Source organism: Rhinatrema bivittatum, chromosome 15 (assembly GCF_901001135.1).
Source record: "Rhinatrema bivittatum chromosome 15, aRhiBiv1.1, whole genome shotgun sequence".
Lineage (NCBI taxonomy): Eukaryota > Metazoa > Chordata > Amphibia > Gymnophiona > Rhinatrematidae > Rhinatrema > Rhinatrema bivittatum.
Genome location: NC_042629.1, coordinates 80,660,617 through 80,675,952, shown reverse-complemented (window position 1 = coordinate 80,675,952; position 15,336 = coordinate 80,660,617). Strand labels below are relative to the sequence as shown.

General features: G+C 41.2%; 1 protein-coding gene across 1 annotated transcript in view; it reads right to left on the bottom strand.

Moving 5' to 3' along the window:
* The window catches only part of PLOD1 (procollagen-lysine,2-oxoglutarate 5-dioxygenase 1), a 230,834-nt gene that overhangs the window by 210,393 nt on the left and 5,105 nt on the right, over window positions 1-15,336 (bottom strand). The window contains exon 2 of the mRNA XM_029579326.1: window positions 8,745-8,793. The gene's annotated coding sequence lies outside the window, so the exon portion shown is untranslated. The remainder of the gene's footprint in view (window positions 1-8,744; window positions 8,794-15,336) is intronic.

Genomic DNA, 15,336 nt, shown 5'->3' with positions numbered 1-15,336 from the left:
GATTCAGCTTCAGAACATTATGAGTGTGCCACATTGTTAGTTTCATTTATCATAGAAAAAGATATAAACAGAGATAATGAAAAGATTGATCTCCAATTTAGGGGGGATCTAAGATTGGTGCATTTCCAGATTTTGCCCCCGTCACTCAAGATAAGAGACGGGCATTTCTTGCCATGAGATCTCAGGTGATTGCTCTTGGTTTCTCCTATGTCCTTAAGTATCCCTGTAAGTCTGGTGTAAAATCATCACAAGAATGTTATATTTTTCTACCCCGAGCAATTAAAATCTTTCTTGAATGCAAGAAGGGTAATTTTTATCCCCGGATTAAAGCCTTAAGCAAGCATCAAAAATTGAATGATGGTCACTAATCTATGTAAAGCCATTTATTTGTAATTGTTTGCTTTATTATTTTCCTTAATGCTGCCCCTCGATTGAGATTCCTTAAAAGAGGAATGCTTTTTACTGCATAGGATGAGATATAATATGTGGTTATCTGTTTCTTTTTTTGGAATGTATAAAAGCACTTCTTTTTTCTCTGTGAGTTTGGTTGACTTGCTTGTAATTATAAATGATTAAAAATAAAATTAAAAAAAAAAAATACAAAACGCAAGGGAAAAGTGCAATACTGGAGGTGAAATTTTTCTAAGCACACAAAGAAAGAGTGGGATCTGGGGGTGATTGTATCTGATGAACTTAAGGTGGCCAAACAGTTGGATAAAACGACAGTAAAAGCCAGAAAGCTGCTTGGCTGCATAGGGAGAGGAATGGTCAGCAGAAGGGGGGAGGTGATATTGCCCCTGAATAGATCCCTGGTGGGAGTAGGATTAAATGGGCAATTTTCTCAGTGGAAGGGAGTGGACAGTGGAGTGCCTCAGGGATCTGTATTGGGACCCATACTTTTCAATATATTTATAAATGATCTGGAAAGAAATACGACGAGTGAGATAATCAAATTTGCAGATGACACAAAATTGTTCAGAGTAGTTAAATCACAAGCAGATTATGATAAATTGCAGGAAGACCTTGTGAGACTGGAAAATTGGGCATCCAAATGGCAGATGAAAGTTAATGTGGACAAGTGCAAGGTGATTCATATAGGGAAAAATAACCCATGCTATAATTACACAATGTTGGGTTCCATATTAGGTGCTACAACCCAAGAAAGATCTAGGTGTCATAGTGGATAACACATTGAAATCGTTGGTTCAGTGTGCTGCGGCAGTCAAAAAAGCAAACAATGTTGGGAATTATTAGAAAGGGAATGGTGAATAAAAGGGAAAATGTCATAATGCCTCTGTATCGCTCCATGGTGAGACCACACCTTGAATACTGTGTACAATTCTGGTCGCCGCATCTCAAAAAAGATATAATTGCGATGGAGAAGGTACAGAGAAGGGCTACCAAAATGATAAGGGGAATGGAACAACTCCCCTATGAGGAAAGACTAAAGAGGTTAGGACTTTTCAGCTTGGAGAAGAGAAGGCTGAGGGGGGATATGATAGAGGTCTTTAAGATCATGAGAGGTCTAGAACGGGTAGATGTGAAGCGGTTATTTACTCTTTTGGATAATAGAAAGACTAGGGGGCACTCCATGAAGTTAGCATGGGGCACATTTAAAACTAATTGGAGTTGTTCCATTCCCCTTATCATTTTGGTAGCCCTTTTCTGTACCATCTCCATCGCAATTATATCTTTTTTGAGATGCGGCGACCAGAATTGTACACAGTATTCAAGGTGTGGTCTCACCATGGAGCAATACAGAGGCATTATGACATTTTCCCTTTTATTCACCATTCCCTTTCTAATAATTCCCAACATTGTTTGCTTTTTTGACTGCCGCAGCACACTGAACCAACGATTTCAATGTGTTATCCACTATGACACCTAGATCTCTTTCTTGGGTTGTAGCACCTAATATGGAACCCAACATCGTGTAATTATAGCATGGGTTATTTTTCCCTATATGCATCACCTTGCACTTGTCCACATTAAATTTCATCTGCCATTTAGATGCCCAATTTTCCAGCCTCACAAGGTCTTCCTGCAATTTATCACAATCTGCTTGTGATTTAACTACTCTGAACAATTTTGTATCTGCAAATTTGATTATCTCACTCGTATTTCTTTCCAGATCATTTATAAATATATTGAACAGTAAGGGTCCCAATACAGATCCCTGAGGCACTCCACTGCCCACTCCCTTCCACTGAGAAAATTGCCCAGTTAATCCTACTCTCTGTTTCCTGTCTTTTAGCCAGTTTGCAATCCATGAAAGGACATCGCCACCTATCCCATGACTTTTTACTTTTCCTAGAAGCCTCTCATGAGGAACTTTGTCAAATGCCTTTTGAAAATCCAAGTATACTACATCTACTGGTTCACCTTTATCCACATGTTTATTAACTCCTTCAAAAAAGTGAAGCAGATTTGTGAGGCAAGACTTGCCCTGGGTAAAGCCATGCTGTCTTTGTTCCATTAAACCATGTCTTTCTATATGTTCTGTGATTTTGATGTTTAGAACACTTTCCATTATTTTTCCTGGCACTGAAGTCAGGCTAACTGGTCTGTAGTTTCCCGGATCGCCCCTGGAGCCCTTTTTAAATATTGGGGTTACATTTGCTATCCCCCAGTCTTCAGGTACAATGGATGATTTTAGTGATAGGTTACAAATTTTTACTAATAGGTCTGAAATTTCATTTTTTAGTTCCGTCAGAACTCTGGGGTGTATACCATCCGGTCCAGGTGATTTACTACTCTTCAGTTTGTCAATCAGGTCTACCACATCTTCTAGGTTCACCGTGATTTCATTCAGTCCATCTGAATCATTACCCTTGAAACCTTCTCCATTACGGGTACCTCCCCAACATCCTCTTCAGTAAACACCGAAGAAAAAATCATTTAATCTTTCCTTGAAGGCCTTATCTTCTCTACGTGCCCCTTTAACCCCTCGATCATCGAATGGTCCAACCGACTCCCTCACAGGCTTTCTGCTTTGGATATATTTTTAAAAGTTTTTACTGTGAGTTTTTGCCTCTACAGCCAACTTCTTTTCAAATTCTCTCTTAGCCTGTCTTATCAATGTCTTACATTTAACTTGCCAACTTTTATGCATTTTCCTATTTTCCTCTGTTGGATCCTTCTTCCAATTTTTGAATGAAGATCTTTTGGCTAAAATAGCTTCTTTCACCTCCCCTTTTAACCATGCCGGTAATCATTTTGCCTGCTTTCCACCTTTCTTAATGTGTGGAATACATCTGGACTGTGCTTCTAGGATGGTTTTGGGTTTTTGTTTTTTTTTAACAATGACCATGTCTCTTGCACACTTTTTACTGTTGTAGCTGCTCCTTTCAGTTTTTTTCTAACTATTGTTCTCATTTTATCAAAATTTCCCTTTTGAAAGTTTAGCACGAGAGCTGTGGATTTGCTTACTGTCCCCCTTCCAGTCATTAATTCAAATTTGATCATATTATGATCACTATTGCCAAGCGGCCTCACCACCGTTACCTCTCTCACCAAATCTTGTGCTCCACTGACAATTAGATCTAAAATTGCTCCCTCTCAGGTCGGTTCCTGAACCAATTGCTCCATAAAGCTATCATTTATTCCATCCAGGAACTTTCTCTCTAGCATATCCTGATGATACATTTACCCAGTCAATATTGGGGTAATTGAAGTCTCCCATTATTACCACACTACCTGTTTGGTTAGCTTCCCTAATGTCTCTTAGCATTTCACTGTCAGTCTCACCATCTTGGCCTAGTGGATGGTTGTATTCTCCTATCACTATAATGTTCCCCGACACACAAGGGATTTCTACCCATAAAGATTCAATTGTGTATTTAGTCTCATGCAGGATGTTTTTCCTGTTTGACTCTATGCCATCCCGGACATAAAGCACCACACCTCCTCCCGACTGCTCCTCTCTGTCATTGCGATATAATTTGTACCCCGGTATAGCACTGTCCCATTGGTTGTCCTCTTTCCACCATGTCTCTGAGATGCCAATTAAGTCTATGTCATCATTCACTGCTATGCACTCTAATTCTCCCATCTTACTTCTTAGACTTCTGGCATTAGCATACAAACATTTCAAAGTTTGTTTTTTGTTTGTATTTTCATTCTGCTTTTTAATTGATAGGGATAAATTTGAATTTTTTATCTCAGGTGAGTTTCTAGTTACAGGCACTTGGACTGCTTTTCTAATTATTGGAACTAGGGATGTGAATCGTGTCCTCGATCGTCTTAACGATCGATTTCGGCTGGGAGGGGGAGGGAATCGTATTGTTGCCGTTTGGGGGGGTAAAATATCATGAAAAATCGTGAAAAATCTAAAAATCGCAAAACCGGCACATTAAAACCCCCTAAAACCCACCCCCGACCCTTTAAATTAAATCCCCCACCCTCCCGAACCCCCCCCAAATGAGTTAAATAACCTGCGGGTCCAGCGGCGGTCCAGAACGGCAGCGGTCCGGAACGGGCTCCTGCTCCTGAATCTTGTCGTCTTCAGCCGGCGCCATTTTCCAAAATGGCACCGAAAAATGGCGGCGGCCATAGACGAACACGATTGGACGGCAGGAGGTCCTTCCGGACCCCCGCTGGACTTTTGGCAAGTCTCGTGGGGGTCAGGAGGCCCCCCCACAAGCTGGCCAAAAGTTCCTGGAGGTCCAGCGGGGGTCAGGGAGCGATTTCCCGCCGCGAATCATTTTCGTACGGAAAATGGCGCCGGCAGGAGATCGACTGCAGGAGGTCGTTCAGCGAGGGTTCCGGGGGGGGGGGTTCGGGAGGGTTTTAGGGGGTTTTAGTGTGCCAGCTCATGATTCTAACGATTTATAACGATAAATCGTTAGAATCTCTATTGTATTGTGTTCCATAACGGTTTAAGACGATATTAAAATTATCGGACGATAATTTTAATCGTCCTAAAACGATTCACATCCCTAATTGGAACCTCACTGTCGGGTTGCCCTAATTCTAATGCATCATTAGTATCCTTTGAAGATACCTCTCTCCGAACCATGCACTGCTGAGCGACTGTTGGCTTTCCTCTTTGTTCTAGTTTAAAAGCTGTTTTCTCTCCTTTTTAAAGGTTAGTGCCCGCAGTCTGGTTCTGGTTCCACCCTGGTTAAGGTGGAGCCCATCCCTTTGGAAGAGATTTCCCCTTCCCCAAAAGGTTCCCCAGTTCCTAACAAAACTGAATCCCTCTTCTTTGCACCATAGTCTCATCCATGCATTGAGACTCTGGAGCTCTGCCTGCCTCTGGTGACCTACGCGTTGTAGAATCAGTTTTAGATGTCGTTTTTTGACTACTGATCTAACCTATGGTGTTATGGAAAGATTGTAATCCAGGATAACCCCCAGGTCAAACTGTGGAAGAGATTGGAATAGTTTCACCCAGAATTTGAAGAGTCAGGAATGGTGACAGTATGAGGAATTTAGTTTTACTGAGATTTAAGGAGAGCCGATTAGCAGAGAGCCAGCAGCAAATAGTTTGAAGACAGACTGAAGCAATGTGGATTGTGGCAGACCAAGAGGAATAGAGAGGAAAGGAAAATTGTATGTTATCGGTATACAATTTATAGGAAACACCGAGTTGCCCAAGGAGATGGCAGTTAGCTAAATGTTGAAAAGAGCAGTGGATAGTGCAGATCCTTTATGCATAGTTTTCTAGCAAAGACATCAGGTGTAAGTAATGATGAGTACTTTACACCTAGTGCTCTTTTAAAAAAAGAGAAAGAGCAAACCCAGGCAGAAAGACCCTGCAGACTTTGTCCCTATGCAGATGGTCTGGGAATTATAAACTATGAATACAGGAGGGGAATAAATATTCATATATTTCAAAAGAACCTACAGAAAGAAAGCTTTTTTTAATTGAAAGAAAAATTTGGAAGTAAGGGGTTAGGGTAATAAAGGCTGAAGAGAGAGACTCTGGACATATTTCTTCATAGAAACGGCAATAGATGCATGGCTTGCTCTCCCATGAAGGCAAAACCTATCTTAGAATTCACAAAGCATAGGAAAAGCACAGATAAATGTGGTGATGAAGCAGAATCTGTGCTACTGCAGCAGGAGGGGAACAGGCAGACCCGCTGGGTCTCGCAGTCTTCATCTGCTATCATTTCTATGTCTCTCTATAGTATATGCAAGAATGCTGAGAGATTCTCTTAGGTTTTATGCTATGTTCAGAGCCACAAATATTCTGCTATATAGAGAGAGATATATTTTGGCATTTTCTATGGCACATGCAAGGATACAGAGAGATTTTGTTCTCTAGAATATATGTTGGGACACAGGCATTCTTGCATATTAAAGGAGTTCATTTGGGGTCTGTGCATCACTTTTTTTTTTTTTAACTGTTGGATGCATTTGAAAAACAGATATTTTATATAATTTTTTATATCCTTTTCATATATTGAAAACAAGTTTAGGTACTGTGATTGTGTAATTGCTGTTAATTAGCAGTATGGAGAGAGTTTAGAAGTCTAGATATAGTCACTAGTAGGAAAGCCTTTGAGTTTGCAGCACAACACGCTCTCTGGAGGAAGCGCTAGGTTCTCCGCTCTGAGCATCATATTCACTGCGCACTTGACTTGTTTCTCTTGCAGTGCTGCTAATTAAAAGTCCTCTCAGATCTTCCCATTAGAGAAGCATCTAATGGACTCCATGCTGGTCCTGGTACAGAACCCTGCAGACTCTTGCAAGCCCCTGACTTTTACCTTTTCGGCCACTTTGTCATCGACAGGAACAGCACAATACCAGCACCAGTTGCTTTCAGTTCTCATCATACACAGCACATTTTCCCTACAGGTTATTAAGACATTAATAGCTGTTCTGACCTCAACATCCATTATTTAGAAACTCTAAAAACATTACCTGCTAACATCATGTGAGAGTAAACAATTATTTAAGTGGCTGTTTTTCTTTGTAATCCCTGCTGGACTTAATGGAGTTTAATATAGTCATTGGTATGTGGAGTGGGATAGAATAAAACCATTGCAGAGTTGCTACCAAACGTCTCTCAATTAATATGAAAAGAATCTGAAGCCATCATCAGCACCAAGAAAATCAGAAAAGTCATCAGTGTATGTATAGCAATGGGCCTGCAGGTACTGTGGTGAAAAAGTGCCACACTCCCACCAGGTTGATCCTCCCTATCATTGCGATATAATTTGTACCCTGATATAGCTCTGTCCCATTGGTTATCCTCCTTCCACCAGGTCTCTGTGATGCCAGTTATGTCAATTTCATCATTTACTGCTCTACACTCTAAATGATTCATGTTTAAAAAATCATCGTCAGACTGTTACTTAAAGAAGCGATCTAGTTGAACAACCACAGGAACCTTTTTTAGAAATTTTGATGTTATCTAAACTACCTACAATGTGTTAAAAAACCAAATGTTATTACTTAAATTTATCTACGTTATGCTTTTTAAGACTAACAACCTAAAGATCTGTTAGCAAATTTGTTACATCAAATCTTTGCAAACCGTTGTAATGGCGAAACCGAATGATGGTATATAAAACTCAATAAATAAACAAACAAGCAAGCAAGCAAGCGAGGAGGGACCCCCTCCTAGCACACCAGAGTACAACTGTGCCCCTCTCAACAAAGCACCCCCAGAGGACTGCTGGATATTTTGATAGTTTATACATGCAAAACAAAAAAACCAAAAAAAGATATTCTGTGGTTTGACAGGAAAAAATAGAATGAGGTTGAAGAGGAAAGATCCTTCTCTGTTTTATAAGATTTAAGGATTAATTCTAATTCTCATATTTAAGAGGCATAGAAGTAGAAGAGCTGATTCAGGACCTCTGACAACTCTGCATCAATAATCCCATAGCAAATTGTACAACAAGATGTCGATTTTAAAAGCCCACAAGGATGTGGCAGGTCTGTGGGTACTTTGCAGCTGCAGACTTCCAAGCTAATTTTCAAAAAGAAACCTGTCTTATAGGAGCAGCTTTACAGCGAGCACAAGGTGCAGTCAGTAAAGGGCGTGGGTGCGCGGCTTATTTACCCAGTATAAATCATCAGTAACAGATGAACATATTCTGCCAAGAAAACTACCAGATATCACCTAACAAACGGTCTGAAGAGAACTGAAACTAATATTCATTCCAAGCTCAGGAACCTCTGTGTCATGCTTTGGTAAAGGGGAATAAAGTTTCACTAACTTGAGGTTTTTCAGGCTGTACAGTTGCTGTGATTTTCTTTTCCATCACAAAAGTCTTTTAAGGAAACTAAGCTGTGATGGAGGAACAGGAAGGGGGGTGGCAGACTAGACTGGCCTGCCCTATCTTATACTAGGACTCTGGACTGGATTTAAATTTTTGGTAGCCAGAGGACCACAGCAGCACCCACGGAAGCTCTGCCTGCAGCAGGAGACTCTTCTGCCCAGTTATTTGCACATTGCTTAAGCCTAAACCTGGGCCTGATAGGACTAAACAATGGAGGAAGGTGACCAGCGGTGTCTGCTTTTAAATTGATTAATAAAACATCTGCTAGAAGGAGTAAATACTGAGGTGAGCTCACTCAATTTGCAGATGACATCAAATTATTTGCTTAATCAAAACCAAAGCTGATAATGAAGATCTACAAAGGGATTTCACAAAACTGAGAATGGGGACAATAGAATTGCAGATGCAACTTTTCTCTGAAAACAGTGGTCACAAAGACAAGAATCACCACAAAAAAGAGTTCCAAAGTAACAGGAAACATTATTATGTGCTTATACAAATTCCTACCTTGCCCACATCTGGAATACTGTGTCTTGCTGGTCACTCCACGGTACACCTAGAAAAGATTGTGGATATTAGTAGAATTTCTATACAAGGATAGACTCAAAAAACTTAGACCCTTCAGCTTGGAAAAGAGAGGAAAGATGAGGAGGGAATATGCTAGAGGTGTATAAAATTATGAAAGGCGTGAAGAAATAAATAGGGAACTATTAATCCGTCTGAGTCTCATAATGCAAGAACAAGGTCACACCCATGAAACTATAAGAAGTTTAACAAAAAAAAAGAAAAGTCTACCCATGCATGTTTATTAGATACATCCTTTAAAGCACAGATTGCTTACCACTGGCAGAGATTGATTTATATGGATCCTTGGTTTACATCAGTTTACTCTTATTATTAGTCATATAGTGCTACAAGACAAGACATACAGAGCACTGTACAGACACAAAGGACAGTCCCACTCAATGGAGCTTACCATCTAGACAAGACACATACCAGAAACTGGCCAGATGAATGACTTTCGGGAGGAGATAATGATCTGCACATTTAATGCACTTGTTGTGAGAACCAGTAGATATAGTATACTTGGATTTTCAGAAGGCATTTGACAAAGTTCCTCATGAGAGGCTTCTAGGAAAAGTAAAAAGTCATGGGATAGGTGGTGATGTCCTTTCGTGGATTGCAAACTGGCTAAAAGACAGGAAACAGAGTAGGATTAAATGGGCAATTTTCTCAGTGGAAGGGAGTGGACAGTGGAGTGCCTCAGGGATCTGTATTGGGACCCTTACTGTTCAATATATTTATAAATGATCTGGAAAGAAATACGACGAGTGAGATAATCAAATTTGCAGATGACACAAAATTGTTCAGAGTAGTTAAATCACAAGCAGATTGTGATAAATTGCAGGAAGACCTTGTGAGACTGGAAAATTGGGCATCCAAATGGCAGATGAAATTTAATGTGGATAAGTGCAAGGTGATGCATATAGGGAAAAATAACCCATGCTATAATTACACGATGTTGGGTTCCATATTAGGTGCTACAACCCAAGAAAGAGATCTAGGTGTCATAGTGGATAACACATTGAAATCGTCAGTGCAGTGTGCTGCGGCAGTCAAAAAAGCAAACAGAATGTTGGGAATTATTAGAAAGGGAATGGTGAATAAAACGGAAAATGTCATAATGCCTCTGTATCGCTCCATGGTGAGACCGCACCTTGAATACTGTGTACAATTCTGGTCGCCGCATCTCAAAAAAGATATAATTGCGATGGAGAAGGTACAGAGAAGGGCTACCAAAATGATAAGGGGAATGGAACAACTCCCCTATGAGGAAAGACTAAAGAGGTTAAGACTTTTCAGCTTGGAGAAGAGACGACTGAGGGGGGATATGATAGAGGTGTTTAAAATCATGAGAGGTCTAGAACGGGTAGATGTGAATCGGTTATTTACTCTTTCGGATAGTAGAAAGACTAGGGGGCACTCCATGAAGTTAGCATGGGGCACATTTAAAACTAATCAGAGAAAGTTCTTTTTCACTCAACGCACAATTAAACTCTGGAATTTGTTGCCAGAGGATGTGGTTAGTGCAGTTAGTATAGCTGTGTTTAAAAAAGGATTGGATAAGTTCTTGGAGGAGAAGTCCATTACCTGCTATTAAGTTCACTTAGAAAATAGCCACTGCCATTAGCAATGGTTACATGGAATAGACTTAGTTTTTGGGTACTTGCCAGGTTCTTATGGCCTGGATTGGCCACTGTTGGAAACAGGATGCTGGGCTTGATGGACCCTTGGTCTGACCCAGTATGGCATTTTCTTATGTTCCCATTCACTGATAGACAATGTAATGACTTGAGAAGAGCTCTAGACATGCTGGGAAAGAAATGTTGTGCAGCTGAGTTTTAAAGAGACTGTAATACAGAGAGATGAGACAGCAGATAAGGGTTTTGCTATTCTGTTGGGAAAGGAAGGGATGGGTTTTAGTGATGTTATACAGAAAGTAGTGTTTTGGAGATGAGAGAGGAATGAAAGCCAAGGTTTGGGGACTGGGAGGATAATAGTGTTCTCTATAGTGCTAGAAAAGAATGGGAGTGAGGAGAAGCAGCAGCTCTCTCTTTCAGGGTTAAATTTAAGGCAATAGTAGGACACCCAGGAGTCAATAATCAGACAAGCTTGCTGAGATTTGGGACTGGATTCTTGTCGAGAATTCTGGTACAGAGTTACAGACAACTGCATAAATAATGCTACGGAAAGCCATGGGAAGAGAGCAGAATAATCAGAGATAAAGAAGCAAATAAAAGCCCTGGCCTTGGCCATAAGGAGGTCCCTGGAATCTGTGGCAAGAGCAGCTGCACACAGAGCTACATATTAATGCTTTGGAAGGCAATCATCAAAATACATGGCGCTCTCTTTTCATTGTGCACCAATGCTTCTGTCTGCATGGAGCTTCTCTCCATGGATTTCCCTCATGCACAGCCCATTCTTTTATATCTGGCTTGCATGCTTTCTGCTTTCCATCCTGCAGGCTGTAAAGTGATGTCATGTGTCGCATGGCTCTTCACACTTCAACACTCCAGGAAAAATGTCCCTCTTTCCTGGAGAGGTGGCACGGTGAAGAAATCTCTCTTGGTTGAACAAGGCAACAGTTATGCAAGGAATTCCAGATCAGTAATGTGACAGGGTGACTGTGAAAGCTCTTCACACCTCACCAAGCCTCCATTCTTCTGATTGCTTTCGGCTTATATATTGCAGATCACAATGTGCCAGGATACAAGGGAATTAATTAATCCAAAGAAATGTGTTTTAAGATAATATGTTCATAAGCAGAGACAGACCTAGTTTGTCATTCTTGTACAAAGTAAAAAAAAAAAAAAAAAAAAAAAAAAAAATGAATGCTATCATGTCCATCCTGGCAGCTGAATCAGAGAAGCTATACCCTTGTCCTCCTGTCTTATTGTGAAAATCAATGGCTGTCAGCCTCAGTCTGGTGAATGGGAGACGCATGAAACAGCCGCCTCTGCCCCAGAAGACGGGGAGACAGAACGAGAATGATTTTTGCCATAGAAAGCCACCGCCACATGCGCAGGGTTTTCTGGCATTGCTGCATTTGCTCACAGAGTTGTCATAGTGTCCACTTTGCCATGGGGGGGGGGGTCAATACTGTATTTGTATGGAGAATACCTTAGTTTGCTTACAAAATTAGCATTATTTCTGCTATGTCATGTCAAAAATTTAAGTTGAAGTGGACCTTAAGATGTATTCCTACTTTTCCCCACAAGATTCAACTTTTTTTTTTTTTTGCCTAGAATGGACAATAGTGCCAGTATAAATATTTTAAATAAATAAAATCATCATTAAAGATCACAAGCAGTAGTGTTGCACTCTTGAAAGCACATGCATTATAGGAGCTATTGTCAAATAGTCCACTTAGAGGCAAACTACACAGATGCTTTTAATCCGACTTCTTTTTGTATGTTTTCAGAGAGAAACTACCTGGGAATTGTTTCTGTGATAAATTAGGAATTACAGAGTGCACATGTTAAAAAACGCCCCATTGAGGCACGGTAATGAATGTACTGCAGCCATCTTCCATCCCACATTTTACCTGGGGAATTACCCTCTGCAGCTCTGAGTTTTCACATTGAAACTGGCACAACGTGCTGATGCCCAGGAGTACTCATCGCTTGCAGGAAGCTACAGACAGATTTGTAAATGAAATCACTGTGCATGTTTTTCCTCCCTCCAAGCTAACCCCACCCTCTGTTTTTTTATGTAGTGGGATGCAGCACGGTTACTCTTACCCACACTGGAGGGGGGACAGTTTTGAAAAGCCGTCTTACATTGGAATACGTGTACATAAAAGCCTTTGAAAATCATCTTCTATGAATTGTATTAGCATTAAGCAAAAGACTGAAAAGTGGCAAAATGTCTCATTGCTCAAACTGCAAACACAGAGAAACACACAGGGACTGTAGCAATAAAGTGCGTTCAGCCTAATGCGCAGGCGTTTTGGACGTGCCAGACTAGCACCTGATGCAATTAATTAGCTCGTCCAAAACGCGCGTTCTAACAGCAAAGCCGATAGCTTCATCTACATGGAATTTACATGTGATGGGCCCTATGAGCTATATTACTCCTGATGCAGAAAATTGCTGGGCACCCAATCTGCACTTTTTAACATGGCAAATTTAACTCCAGCCCTGGAAGTAGCATAAAGTCAATCCGCGAGTCAATAGCTCAGGAAGAATTTAAAAAATAAGTTTCCTGTGTGGTTCTTACCTTTATTCTTAAACACCTAATGCTTGCAGCTTGATGAAAACAAAAATTCTGGATGCAAAATATATCCGCTCCAGGCCGATTTTGCCCCTTGCTATTGTGGGTGTATATTTGGCATCCAGAAAACAACCTGAAGAGAGATAAAACAGATGCTCGTATTGAGCATCCTTTGCAATTGTGGGTGCCCCATGCATTTAAGGCTAAGGACACATAATTCTTCCCTAGCGAGTCCTTTTTAATGCAGCAGTTCATTAAAATATAGCATCGGCACTCAGGAGAGGTGGCCATATGCATGTTAGGGAAATGGGTGCCCATTTTAATGTACATCTTATTGAATCAGCCTGTCAGAGGGGAAATTCTTTAAATTTCCCACCTCAATGCAAAGCCACAGGTACAAGACTTGTGCGTAATCTTCTAAAGGTTATGGTTATGTGCATTTTCCTTTTGAAAATTGTCCATAGGTAGAACATATGCTCAGATTTTGCAACTGTTTTTTGTGCAGAGGAAATAAAAAAAAAAATGCATGAAAATACAATCTGTGTGTTTTCCTCCCTTGGGAATTGCTCCTCGCAGTCTGACTTAAATTACATGCAGGGGACAATTACACAGGCAAGTAGCAGTAAATGATAGGAGCAGACTGTGTATAAGAGGAAACATGTTAGAAAACAATCTAAGTCACCATGCCCACAAGAAAGGCGATAAGGACACTCTACAAATCGTTGGCAAGTTTTTCAAATAGGTTTATTTACTAAAGCCTTTTATATACTGCTTACACTAAAAAAACCCATGCTAAGCAGTTTATTTATACACACACACACACACACACACACACACACCCCACAACATAAAACACAATGCAAAAAATAATTCAATATAATAAATCAAACATTTAGAATAGGGGTCAGGAACCTATGGCTCGGGAGCCAGATATGGCTCTTTTGATGGCTGCATCTGGCTCGCAGACAAATCTTTAATAAAAAAGTAAAAATCTAAAAATCCCCCACCCTCCTGACACCCCCCCAAGACCTCCAAAATTAATTTACTTCAACCCCCACCCTCCTGACCCCCCTAAGACCTGCCAAAAGTCCCTGGTGGTCCAGCGGGGGTCCAGGAGCGGTCCGGGAGCTATCTCCTGGACTTGGGCTGTCGACTGCCAGTAGTCAAAATGGCGTCGATGGCCCTTTGCCCTTACTATGTCACAGGGGCTACCACCGCCATTGGTCGACCCCAGTGACATAGTGAGGGCAAAGGGCCATCGGCGCCATTTTGACTACTGGCAGCCGACAGCCCAAGTCCAGGAGATCACTCCCGGACCCCCGCTGGACCACCAGGGACTTTTGGCAGGTCTTGGGGGGGGGGGGGGGTTAGGAGGATGAGGGGTTGTAGTTAGTATGGCTCTCATGGAATTACATTTTAAAATATGTGGCGTTCATGGCTCTCTCAGCCAAAAAGGTTTCCGACCCCTGATTTAGAACATCTCAGAAATGCATGCTAAAAGGAAAGCAGCAATAAAATCAAGAAAAGATATTGGAAATAAGTGGCCTTTTAGCTTTTTCTGAAACACCTCCCACCCCCCCCCCCTCCCCAAATAAACCCCTCTCTATTTCCCAAAGCTTGAAAAGGAAAGAGTTTCCTAGGATTGACCCTGCTATTGAAAAAGCATGGCAAGAAGCTTAGGGGGCAGAATAAGCCTGCGGAATGAGGTTTGGAGCTCCGAGTGCCCGGAGCAGGCGATGGAGTGGGGAGGGCATGATCGAGATGCTCAGGCACAATAAGCCTGCGGAATGAGGTTTGGAGCTCCGAGTGCCCGGAGCAGGCGATAGAGTGGGGAGGGCATGATCGAGATGCTCAGGCACAATAAGCCTGCGGAATGAGGTTTGGAGCTCCGAGTGCCCGGAGCAGGTGATGGAGTGGGGAGGGTATGATTGAGATGCTCTGTGCGTTGAGAATTACTTGTTTATAGTAGGCTAGGATGTTTTCCTTGCATGACTGTAACAGTCAACTTTGTAACTGCCTAACCAGGAATTTTGACAAATAGATCTCCATTCCATACACCAAAATGTAAGCACTGGTGGAGACAAATGCTTTAACCTTTCTTCCTTATCTGTTATTTTACAGATTTAAAACCCATTAATTGGGTTTTAGAGTCCCAAATAGTGATTTAAGTACGTTATAATGGATTAATACTTTTCCCCTGATGTCTGTCATTTTAATTTATTTAGTGGTTTTTATTTACCGATTACAGTTTGCACATCGTATCAGTTTATAAGGAACATGGTGGTTAGTGGTTATATAGTATCAGTTTACAAGGAACATGGTGGTT